General features: G+C 47.3%; 1 pseudogene; it reads right to left on the bottom strand.

Annotated features, from left to right (window-relative positions):
* Window positions 1-53: 53 nt before the first annotated feature.
* LOC144374758 (ruvB-like 1) lies at window positions 54-7,093 on the bottom strand (annotated as a pseudogene).
* Window positions 7,094-12,905: the final 5,812 nt, after the last annotated feature.

Here is a 12,905-nt window from a genome sequence, read left to right as displayed (position 1 = left end):
GTCTCCTCCCAGGGGCAACATGAACTCCCTTTGTCCCATCCTGACTTGTGATGTCATGGGTGGGGACAGTCCCAGGGAGCAGGGACAGCCTGCAGCATGTACCTGATAACACAGTGGCCTCAGTTGGAGGAAAAAATCATGAAGGGGGCAATGGAAGATTCCAGAGCTTGGAACAGGGAGGTGAAGCCCTGGATGTCCAGCATGTGCACCTTATCCACAAACATCACACTGGGGACCAGCTCGAACATGCCCTGTTCGAAGTACTTGTTCACCACCTTGTTGATCTCACCTCGAACAGGGTCCCAGCCAGTGCGGGAAATGTCATCTGCTCTCTTCTCCACACTTCAGTTCCCTCCAGACCCAACCCTGCAGCCTGGTTCTCCTACTGGCTCTCTAATCCCAGGCTGGGTACTGGACGCATTCCAGGTTTGGTGTCATCATTTGAAAACAAGAATCATACCAGGTGTGGTGGCACACAGATATAACCCCAGCAGCCTGAGAGTTTGAGGCAGGAGGATCACAAATTGGAGGCCAGCCTCAGCAATTTAGTAAGGCCCTGAGCAACTAGGTTGAGACCCTGTCTCTGAATAAAATACAGAATAAGGCTGGGAATGGGACTCAGGGGTCAAGAACCCCTGAGTCGAATCCCTGTACCCTCATTTAAAAAAAAGAAAACAGGCGTCATCACCCCCAAATGAGACAAAAAGCCTTCTGTGGAGCTATGGGGGGTGCAGTGTCCAGGAGCTGCCCCATCTAGCCCTCAGCCTGATGCCAAGACACCCCACTTGGGAGCCCCAGGGAGATGTGTTTTCATATGCAGATTCTCCTCTGCTGCACCCAGTCAAGAAGCCCTTTTGGGAGCCCTGGTTGACAATGCTCAGGTTAATGAACTTTCCATCAAAGGCAGTTAGAATCCTCTCCCCAGGAAACCTGAGCAAAGAGAGTCAGAGCCAGCTCTGCCTCCGCTCCTAAAACCATCATCCCTTGCAGAATTGCAGACCTGCCTCAGGTCCCAGCCCTCACCTTCCAAAACAGTGCCCCCTGTCATCAGGATGGAACTGTTCCAAGAACCAGTATCTGAGGCCTGTCCTCACCCAGAGCCATTATGCAGGGAGTCAAAACCGAGTTCAGAGACAGATTTGCTCTTGGCCACTCATGGAGGAGCTTAGGCTGCTGTGAGGCCTCAAGGCAACAGTGGATTCATGTTGAACTTACATTTTCAGGGAGTAAAATGGTAATGGGCCCAAGAAGGACATAAAATTGGGGAAGAGCTGGGCACGATGGCACATACCTGTATCCCAGTGGCTGGGGAGGCTGAGGCAGGAGGATCAGAAGTTGGAGGCCAGCCTCAGCAACCTAGAAAGGGCCAGAGCAACTCAGCCAGGCTCTGTCTCTAAATAAAAAAATAAAAGTGCTGGGACAGGGCTCAGTGGTCGAGAGCCCCCGAGTTTAATCACCAGCATCAAAAAAAAAAAAAAAAAAAAAGTCCACAAAGCAGCAAGGGAGACCCACTGCCTGGTGTCAAATTTGGCACCGTTCTGAGACCTCAAAGGAAGCAGATCCTGACCTCAGCGGTGCCAGAGCACACAGTGTTGCCACAGCTTCTAAAGAGAGTTAAGACTCAGAGCTGTGCAGTGGGGAGTGCTCAGAACCAGGAGCAAGTAAGAGGCAGGGCCTCAACTCGGCTATGAGCTCAGACTTCACCATGCATTCTTCCTGTGATCTCTGTCTTCTTTGGCTTCAACTCGCCCATCATGGACAGGATGTCTTGTCCCCCTGTAGGAGAGAGGACATTCTAAGACAGCTACCAAAGCCTATCCTCCTGCCTCCTGCAGGTCCCTGAAGTCACTCAACTTGGAAGCCTGAGGTGGACAGACCCAGCACAGCTCCCCTGGGAAGGATGAGGGCCTCCTGAACTCAGAGGGATCCCCTCAAGATTTTCCCCTAACCTGCAAGGATCAAACAGAATCATGAGTGGTGGCATGTGTCTTTAAAAATCCTGGCAATTTGGGAGGCTGAGACAGGAGGACTGCAAGTTGGAGGCCAGCTTCAGAAACTTAGTGAGGTCCTGAGCAACTCAGAAAGATCCTGTCTCTAAATAAAATATAAAAAGGGCTGCAGAGGGGGCTCCATGGGGAAACACCCCTAGGGTTTAAGCTTCAGTACAAAAAAAAAAAAAGGAAACTCTGGCCAGGTAGGAAGAAACATCAATCCCAAGAGTCTCTGTCTCTCTTGGGCAAAGGTCCAAGGGACAAAAAGCAAAACCAGATAGATTCCCAGCAAAAAGCCCATTCCTGGTGGGGAGGAGGAGGCCTCATACAGGATGAAGAGCAAACCTGACTCTCTATCCAGTGATGCACAGAGCAGCACCAGCTGGGAGCTGGAGGATTCGGGGCTTGAGTTCTGCAGAGGCCAGAATCTCTGTGAGGCTGTCTGAAGCCCTGTGAAGGCTCCTACCAGAAACCCCCAGCCTGGGGTGGAGAGTAGTCTCCAGCAGGCTGGCAGGGGGCCAGGGGCAGACCATGTCCAGAGATCAGCTGTGACAGCATTTGGACATTGGGACAAAGGGGCCAAAGCTCATGTCATGCTCAGTGATGAGCCTCCCAGACGGCCTCCAGGAGGACACCATGGCCCTGACCGCTGGTTCCCTGGGCCTTGGGCATGCGCTGGACCAGCAGGGCCTGTCCATGGAGCCTGGCGTGGGATACATCAAGGTCGTTCACCATTCTGTCCTAGATGAACTCCTTCTTCTTGTGGACATCGCCCTTGGGCAGCGCATGTCCTCCTTGGCCTCCAGGGCAAACTATGTGGACTAGGAGTCGCACCTGCTTTGCCTCTGCCAGCAGACCATGGGCACTGGGACCACAAAGAGCTCAGTGAAAGAAAGGTCCCCGCTGCCCACTTAGGGCCCCCAACAGCGCCCTCCTCCTGTGCCCCACAGCCTGGTGCCATGTTGGGCTCCCAGACCTGCCCTGGCAACACCTGAGATTTTCTGGAAGATTCTCTCCCCTTTTTTTTTTACTCTTGATAGAGAAGCATCCAGGGGACTCACTGGAGCCGGGAGTTCGCGCTTTTCTAGGTGGTGATTTATGGGTGAGATGAGGCCTGAGGCTCATCCATGAACCAGGGAGGAGCAGCCAACATGGGATGCAGCTGCATATAGAGGAGGAGCCACCTGGTACTGTCCCCAGGCTTAGGATTCAGGGAGGGACACCAGTGAGATAAGGGAAGATTGAAGATGCAGCCTGGTGCGGCGGGAAGGGACGAAGGCTGCCTGATCCCTGTCCCCCACAGGATTTGGGTCTTGCACACTCTGCCTGATGAAGTCACCAGAAGAGGAAGACAGAGAAAAGCCAAGATGACTTAGGTAAAGGGACAGCTGCTGACCTTCCCCCACCAACCCCTGCTGATCTCAATGATGCCCTGGTCACCCAGGTCTCCCTCTGGCAGACCCTCAGGCATGGCACTGTCCCCAGGGAGCATACCTTCACAGCCCTGCTGTTGGCCTCCAGGGAGATGATGTCCCTGGACTCCACTCGCTCCTTCTGCAGACTTTCAAAAATGCTGGGGTTCAACTAAAAGCAAACCAAACCAGACAAAGGGGGACTCAACCATGATGCATGTTCCAGTTCCTTCTGACCCCAAGGGAAGGAAACATTTAGAAAGAGACCTGAGTGGCCAGTCACAGTGGTGCACACCTGTCATCCCAGAGACTCAGGAGGCTGAGGCAGAAGGATTGCCAAGTTGGAGGCCACCCTCAGCAACTTAGCAAGGGGAGACTCTCTCTCAAAACAATACAAAGCAAAGTAAAAAGGGAAGGCTTCTGGCTCCCTGCTTAAGCACTATGGGTTCAGTTCACAGTACTAAACACGAGAGAGAAAGAGACAGACAGACAAACAGACATCTGAGGTAGACAGCGACCCTAGGAGTGGGTGGGTATGAGTGTCTGTGGCAGGGCATAAGAGCCTGGACTGGGGGCTTAGAATACCAGGAGGTGAACCTGAGGGTGACCATGTCTGCCTGCAGGAGACAAGAGAACGTCACCATTACTCTTCCTTGCCTTGCCTTCAGGGGTTGCAAAGTTGTAGGAGCATTCTCATAGGGACCCGGCTGCCCTTAGAGGGGACATGTGTCCATAGCCACGCCCCACGGCACACCCCAGTATCACCACTACAGCTCCAGTCCTTGGATTAGGAACACCAGAGCTTCCTGCTTAGCCACCCGAGGCTGCATTTGACGTGGCCCATGATTCCGGCTCTTGGGGGCTCAGTCTTCTCATCTATGTCACAGCATCCAGAACCACCCACAGAGGAGTCCAGCTCAGAAGGGGAAACATAAGTTGGAATTTCCCAAAACTGGGTCGGAGGCTGAGGAAGGAGGATCACCAAGGTGGAGGCCCATCTAGAACACATAGCTAGGCCCTGGGGCTGGGTCACATCTCAGTGGCAAAGCACTAGTTCACTATGGCAAGGGCCCCAGGTTAGAACCCCAGGACCAGAAAAAAGCAAATCCTAGCACCGCCTGGCTCCCGGGGCTGTGCACACACATCTCAGGTTGACGGTGGTCTACGGGCCCTGCTCTTCCCCAGGGATGTGCAGTGGGCAAGGACTGAAGTCTCTGCAGGACCCAGCTGGCAGACAGGTTCTGAGGCTGAGCTTCCAGAGAAGCTGCTACAGATGGCCACCCTGTGAAAACAAACTGATCTCTGTCCCAGACAGAGTCCAGAATCAAAGGGAGGCAGTGCGGGACACGACACAGACTAACACCCAGTGCAGGGCTCCCTCTGGGGGAGGGGGACCCCAAAAGGTCAATCCAGAATAAAAGTCGGTATGTGGTGGCCAAAGGCCAGGGGGAGGGACAGCAGGAGGCCATTCATGGGAATGAGGTCTCTTGGAAGGGCATAACAATGTTCTAGAATTAAGATGGAGAGTGTGAACTATGTCATGCATTAAAATCTTGTTGGCCACACACACTTAAAATGGGTGGGTTGTGTTCACAACTGCACCCCAACAGAGCTGCCAGGAGCTTGCAGGGCACAGCCTCTCTGGCCTCCTTGGGGCACTGTGCATACAGGAACAGGGCTGGGGAGTCCCCAGGCCAAGATTCGTAAGCCTCCTTCGAACTTCACTTTTCCACACAACATACCTGAAGTCCTTCTGTCCCAATATCTCATCCATGTTGAAAAACTTCTCAGAAGGACTTGGGTTTTGGGGGGCTGGGTGTACCAGGGATTGGACTCAGGGGCTCTTGACCACCAAGCCCTACCCCCAGCCCTGTTTGGCATTTTATTTAGAGTCAGAGTCTCACTGAGTTGCTTAGGTCCTGGGTTTGGCTGAGGCTGGCTTTGAACTCGAGATCCTCCTGCCTCAGCCTCCCTAACTACTGGGATAAGAGGTGGGCACCACCTTTGTTTTGGAAGACAATTTTCCTCTTCTCCTTTAGCCTATTTTTTTTGAGAATCTGGACAAAGCAGACCAATGGATGGCTCAAATTTCCACTGTGTTCCTGTGTCCTCTCTCCTACGTAAAAGAGGACAATTTTACTCTTTTCCTCTCAGGCATTTTATACGGTTGACTATCCAGATGAACTGACTCAAGGTGTCATTTCTGAGAAGGGCCACCTTCTCAGAACCTCATTAATCTACAGTGGACAGGATGTGGTGAGGGTTTAAAGAGAAAGAGCAGTTTGCGGATGAAGGCCCCACAAGGAAACAGAAAAATAGCCCTTGGAAGAAGTGATCTCCATAAAGCAGTAACTGAGAAACCACCTCAGAGAATCAAAGAACCATCAAATAATAAAAGAGAAAAAGATGGAGAGATTCTATGGAGGATGAAGAGTGGTCTAGAGATAAGAAACTGAGTTCCAGAGAGCTCAGTGGACTCACAGGGGTCACCCAGCACCAGAGGACTCGCATTCACCCTGCCCCTCAGCCAGCACTGGATGCAGGAAAACTGGAGCCTCTTTCTGAGCCTGAGGCCTTGATCTGTATAACAGGGGAAATGAGATTCACAACACCTGCCCACATGGGCACAGAGCAGGGAGGAGCCACAGGTAAATTACTTTCCCAACCCCACAGCAGGGGACCTGGCCATGCAGCAGGAGACAGGTACATAGCTAGTGTGAGTCAATCATAACAACAGTGGATGAGTAAAAACATTATAAAAAAGAAAAAAAAGAAAACAAAATTGTGTCCACTTTGAATTTTTGGGGAGGTGAGGGGGTTTAGTATTGGGAATTGAACCCAGGGGTGACTTACACCTAAGCCCCATCCCGACCCTCATTTTTTTTTTTTTAATTTTTTTTTTTAAAGAGAGAGTGACAGGAGGGAGAGAGAGAGAGAGAGAGAGAGTTTTTAATATTTATTTTTTAGTTCTCGGCGGACACAACATCTTTGTTGGTATGTGGTGCTGAGGATCGAACCCGGGTCGCACGCATGGCAGGCGAGCGCGCTACCGCTTGAGCCACATCCCCAGCCCGCGACCCTCATTTTTTATTTTATTTAGAGACAGGCTCTCCCTGAGCTGCTCAGGGCATTGACCATGTTGATGAGGCTGGCCTCCACCTTGTGATCCTCCTGCCTCAGCCTCCTTAGTGGCTGGGATAACAGGTGTGCTCCACTGTGTCTAGCTGACCAGTGGTCATCATGTTGGGGATGAGATGGCAGAAGCAATTTCTTGACTTAACCACACAACTCCCACAAGCAATGAGAAAAGTTACCTCATGAATGGACCTATGTCCAAGCCCTCTACGAGGTGGCCCTTTATACTACACAGTGTTATTCTGAGTGTCCTATATGGCATCAACAATGCAGAGGCCAAGGAAAAAGCAACATAGAGGTCACACCATCTGCCCGGTGCCATAATGCTGAGGACAGGGCTCAGGATGGACTCCCCTTGAGCTGCTTTGTGCCCTTGGCTGTCTTGAGCCCTATGATCAGGTGGCTGATGGTCTTTCTGTAGCCTCCCATGGGGTTCTCTGTCTCACATGGGTTCAGCTCATTCACCTTCTGTTCCTTGGCCTCCTTTATCCAAAGCCCAGGGAGGGATGACCGATGGAGACACAGTGAGAAGTGGGACCGTCCTTCTCTCCACATCCATCTCCTACCCACCAACAACCTTCTCACCTCAAACTTCCAAAGCACAAGAACTGACAAGTCACCTTACAGTAGAACTTGGAGACACCATCACGTGTGGAGAGCAACACTACAGGTAGCGGTGGCCCAAGCCTGCCATCACAGCTCAGGAGGCCGAGGCAGGAGGATGAAAAGCTGGAAGCCAGTCTCAGAAGCTCAGTGAGACCCAGATAAACTCAGTGAGACCCTGTCTCCAAATAAATTCAAACCAGGGCTGGAAGGTGGCTCAGTGTTTAGGTGCCGCAGGTTCAATCCCTGGTGCCCCTCCACAAAAAAAAAAAAAAAAAGAAGAAGAAGAAGAAGAAGAGATGAGGGTCTCTTCTGTCCTGACAAATGAGGAGGCCACAGAGGACTTCTCCTGGCAGGTGGTCATTAGGCTCCCAGTGAGCTGATATTGAAATGTCCCAAAGGCAGAGACACATGGCCACAGGATCAGATACTCAGGCCCCTTCCCACTGTTCAAGGGAGGGCATTATCTTATCATGCCATCCCTTGCCTTCTCTTCTCCAGAAACCCAACCAGGACAAGGACACTCGAGAATCGAAGCTAAAGGCCAGCTCTCCTCTGCCTGTGATCCACCTGAGACCTATAAATGGGGCTTTTGGAAAACACTCAAAATAGAAGCCACATTCTGTGTTTGATGAACCAAATTCCCAGCTCCTGAACACCAAGAAAAACTTCCAAAACAAAGCTCAGAGCAGCTGCGCAAACCTCAAGTCCCAGCAGCTCTGGAGTCTGAGGCTGGAGGATCATGGTTTAGAGGCCAGCCTCCACAACACTGAGGCCCTGAGAAACTCAGGACAACTCTGTCTCTAAATACAATGCAAAATAGGTCTGGGGATGGGGCTCAGGGGTCAAGGGTCCTTGGGTTCAATCCCTGGTCCAAAAAAAAAAAAAAAGAAATTTTCCAGACAACATGAATTATCAGAAAAGTTTTTCAAGCTTGGAAAATTCTGGGATTTTAAGCCTACTTTGATTTTTTTTAATAGTACCTTTTCTATTCTTCAAAGAGGAAATTGCTCCAAATGGAATGCCTGCCCATACTCACTGTCAGGGGACAGTGACATGTGATTCCTCCAGGAGGGGAAGAAAGGCATCGCTGTGTCTCAGCTGCTTCTATTTGTCTAGAAGGTTCTTGGTAGTGACCAGCAGCCAGGGAAAGGCCTGGCAGACAGTGGGCCTGGCTGTGGGCTAGGGAAGGGGCAGCAGGTGCTGTCTCTGGCCACAACAGCACAAAGGACATGGGTTTCTTCTGCTGGTTCAGGTGTCTAAGTCCCTGACCTTGACCTTCATAACATCAAGAAAGCAGCCCAGACAGGGACAGGGGACCCTCCCTCCCTCCCTCTGCAGCTTCGCAGGAACTCAAACGTGGGGGACAGCAGGCTCCATTCAGAGTGGATCCCACAGCCTGCCCTTTTATTCTGTGGTAGGTTCTAGAAATTTCTCTTCACCTGCTGCCATCAAAAGTCCCTGCTGTGTCCCCAACCCCCTCCCACCCCAGGGACCACTCCCAAACAAGGCACCTGGTGACCTCTACTTTTTCAAATTTTAAAGCATTTCAGGTCCCGCTGAGCAATTGCAACATAAGCAACTGTGTGAAGGCCAGTTTTACCAGGTTTTTACCTCACAATATGTTTTTTTAATTATTTTTTAAGTTGTAGATGGACACAATACTTTTACTTTTTATTTATTTTTATTTTTATGTGGTGCTGAGGATGAAACCCAGGGCCCCACACATGCTAGGTGGATGCTCTGCCCCTGAGCCCCTTCCCCAGCCCAGAAAAATGGTGTTTTTTTTAATTTAAGTTCTTAAAAATAATAATATTCAGGTATTTGAAAGGTTGTGATATCTTACTGGTCACATTTTTTTGGTTCCTTTTGGTACCAGAAATGGAATTCAGGGGCCCTCAACCTCTCAGCCCCATCCCCAGCCCCTTTTATATTTTATTTAGAGACTAGGTCTCACTGAGTTGCTAAGGGTCTGGCTAAGTTTCTGAGGCTGGCCTCTAACTTGTGATCCTCCTGCCTCAGCCTCCTGAGCTGTTGGAATATTGTTCATATGTTTAACTAATGAGTTAAATAAAATCACTGGCACATGTTTAAATAAGGAATGGTTAGCCAGGCATGATAGCACACATCTGTAGCCATAGTTACTCAACATACTGAGGCAAGAGGATGGTTTGAACCCAAGAGTTCCAGGACTGCCTAGGAAACATGGTGAGGTCCTGAAAAATAGGAAATGAAAAGGGAAAAGAAAAGGAGAAATGAAGATAAAACAATACAGAGAAAAATTTTAAACATAAAACCCAGGTGAGGTTGTACACACGTATAATCTTAGCAGCTCAGGAGGCTGAGGCAGGAGTATTGAGAGTTGGAGGCCAGCCTCAGCAACTCGGCAAGACCCTGTCTCTAAATTAAAAGGGCTAGGGGCGGGGCTCAGGGGTTAAGTGCCTCTGGGTTTAATCCCTGGTGCCAAAAAATAAAAATAAAAAGCCTAATTTTAATGTGAAACAAAGCTTAGCTTCTGGACACAGGTAAGAATTAGAAATCTTCAGTTCAGTATTAGTGTCATAGAGGGGCTGGGTGTGGCTCAGTGGGCATGGTCCCAAAAGAGAGACAGAGATACAGAGAGAGAGCAGACAACTGAGATGAGGTCCCTGCTGATGTTGGCCCTGATCACCTAGCTGAGGTGTCTACATACATCTGCACTGAAAGTGACTCTTTTATTCCTCCTTTGAGCACTGGTATGTCAGGCAGGACGATTGAGGGCAAAGTATTCTTGTGAGAATTCTTTGGCATGGGAATTGGGGCTTTTTCCCACATTTGCCTCTTCATTCGGTCATTTGTTTACACCAAAAGAGACTTAAGACTGTATATTTAGACTCTTGGCTACAATCCACCATAACTTCATTTGTTATTCAATTGCTTAGTTGTTCCAGCTTTGGCCAATTGGAGCATGTCCAGGTGCCTCCTGTGTTCCAGGGAGAAGGTTCCTTACTGTGTGATTTTCTCTTTAAGCTCTGCCATACCCTGGGGAACACTGGCACACTCCAGAACCATAGTGTTTCTCCTTCTGCAGTCCTTTATACCAAAAGCCCCATTCCTTTGATGTGAGGAAGCTTGTAGGAACCAAGAGCTGGCTCTGGGATACTCAGGCTCCTTGATGTGCATTTCACTTCTAGGCCTATCACACTCTAATCCCAAAAGCACAAACATTCACCACATTTTCCAAATGTACCCCATCTGGTGAGAATAAGGCAGATCTGGCATTCATGCTGTCCTCTCCTTCAGTCCTACCACTGGGTCCTTCTAGACTTAACTTACCTATTTGCACACTAAGGAAGCTTGATTAATATCCACTTTCCATTGTCTATTTCCACTGTGCAGAGCCAGAGGGCCAGGGTGGCACACAGCCACTGCAGGAGCAACCAGGGAGCAGTTGCATGTGGACTCCTTTGGTGCTGCCACCTTGCTAAGGTCCAGCGACATGGAGGTCAATGCCTTTAGCTCCTGGCCCTAGATGTTAGGCAGCCCTGTGGCTAAAGGAAAATCTACATAAAAGAAACCCATCTAACTTTTATAGACTTCAGTATTTCTTAAATTTTGCAAACACAATTTTGGTTTTATTCATCTAGTATCAGTGAATATCACATGAACTACAGAGTATAATTTATTCAGCTATTTGATTTTATACACCCCTTCCAATAAAGATAGAACCCATTTCCAACTAGTACAAAAACCTTAAAATATTCAGAAGCATGAAAATATATTTTTTAATTGTGCAAGCTTTTTCATATTAAACTCAGAACTTCAATTTGTCCTTGAACATGCTGGACTGCTAAAATTTGAAGGTCATGTCACCTTAAAATTCATTTGTATGGACATGACTTTATTATATCCACTCTCTTTAGGGTAAGAAGATTAAAGAAGTAGATTTTAAATGAGTCAAGAACATAGAGAATTGGGCTGCACAGTGCTCTGTACTCAAAACAAGACAGTGAGGAATGTGAAGATTGAAGCTCAAGGGTAAGGCAAGCCATAGGGCAAATCAAGAAAGTCATCAAGGACAACAGGCACCAGTAACTAGAAAGCAAGTTAATGCAATAGATCAAATTCCAAAATCCTGGAAAACTAGGAACCTAAAATATTAAGCAAGTTGATGGGGAAAGGCAGACATACAAAAGCACCAATACGGGAAAATGGGGTTGGACTACAAATATGGGCCCTAGTAAAAAAGCACTTGCCACAAATATCTGCTATAAAAATACCTTTACAAATAAAAATCTTTTTACTGGAACAGGTGATAATTATAGGCAAGGCTATTCAAAGTCTAAAGGCTTTACCTAGTAAATGGTTTATCTGAATAGAAAGCTAACTAAAAATGTAACAGTGAATCCACTCTCATATATAATATTAATAAACAAATAAAAATATGAATACATTATGAAAATCGCAATTGAATGAAGGGAAGGAAGAAGGAAGAATGTATTTTAGACAAATGTAATAATCATCTCAAAAGGCAGGAACCTTCCAAAAGCTCACTGGAATGTGGAAAAAGAAGGATTTGATTGTTTTGTATGGTGGGATCACCATTACCTTTCAATATGCCCATTTAAACAAATAATTTGATTTTCTATTTAGTGTTTCTAAATCAGTACATTTTTTGTGATAATTTTTCTATTCAAATTATTTGTATCTAAAAATATACAGCAGAAACACTATGCTTTACACTAAATACATCATGCATTTATTATTAATTTAATTCATATAAATATTTTAAAAACTATTAGTTGTTGATGGATCTTTATTTTTTTTTAAAGAGAGAGTGAGAGGAGAGAGAGAGAGAGAGAGAGAGAGAGAGAGAGAGAGAGAATTTCCAACATTTATTTTTTAGTTCTCGGCGGACACAACATCTTAGTTGGTATGTGGTGCTGAGGATCCAACCCGGGCCGCACGCATGCCAGGCAAGCACGCATGCCAGGCAAGCGTGCTACCGCTTGAGCCACATCCCCAGCCTGAAGGATCTTTATTTTATTCATTTATATGGAATGTTGAGAATAGAACCCAGTGCCTCACACATGCTAGGCAAGTGCTCTATCACTGAGCCACAACCCTAGACCCTGTAAAAAATAACTTTAATTCTTAAAAATATGCATCAACTTTCAATGTTGACCTTGAAAGTGAAATGTATTTTCCTGGTAATATAGAGCTTATTTGGTCAATTTTTATTTTATGTTTTGTAGTTTTTTAAAGTGTAATTTTCACTTCTAATATGATAATGAAATCATTGGTTAAATATTGTGTTATGGCTTCTTTTTCTTTTATATTAGATAATTGATTTTAGAAAATAGAATTCAAATTAAATAATACACAATAATCACAAATTCGTTGGATCAAAATTATGGCAACTCTATCAGGATTACAAGGTGTTTTTAAAAAGCCAAACACAATTGGAATAGAAGTTTACTTAACACTTAACTGTAATCCTCGTGAGTGTCTTGGTAAAAGATAGAAACTCATTTATTACTGAAGTTAAGTAGGACTTAGAGGTTGGAGTGTTAGTCCTCACTGGTGATAAGGCAGCTTCGCACTCTCACTCCACGGTAACGCATCAGGTTTCCTTGGAGATGCAGCCAGGGTTACAATGCTCTGTGCGCTGACACCATCTGAGTTCACTTTGAAGTGAAGAAACACAGAAGCAACAGGTATATGAGGTGGAGCCTCTGGGAGTTATTGATAGTTTTCTCTGTCATATACTAAAGCATTCATTATG

This window comes from Ictidomys tridecemlineatus, unplaced genomic scaffold, assembly GCF_052094955.1.
Source record: "Ictidomys tridecemlineatus isolate mIctTri1 unplaced genomic scaffold, mIctTri1.hap1 Scaffold_851, whole genome shotgun sequence".
NCBI classification, from domain to species: Eukaryota; Metazoa; Chordata; class Mammalia; order Rodentia; family Sciuridae; genus Ictidomys; species Ictidomys tridecemlineatus.
This window is presented reverse-complemented; position numbering and strand designations above follow the sequence as displayed.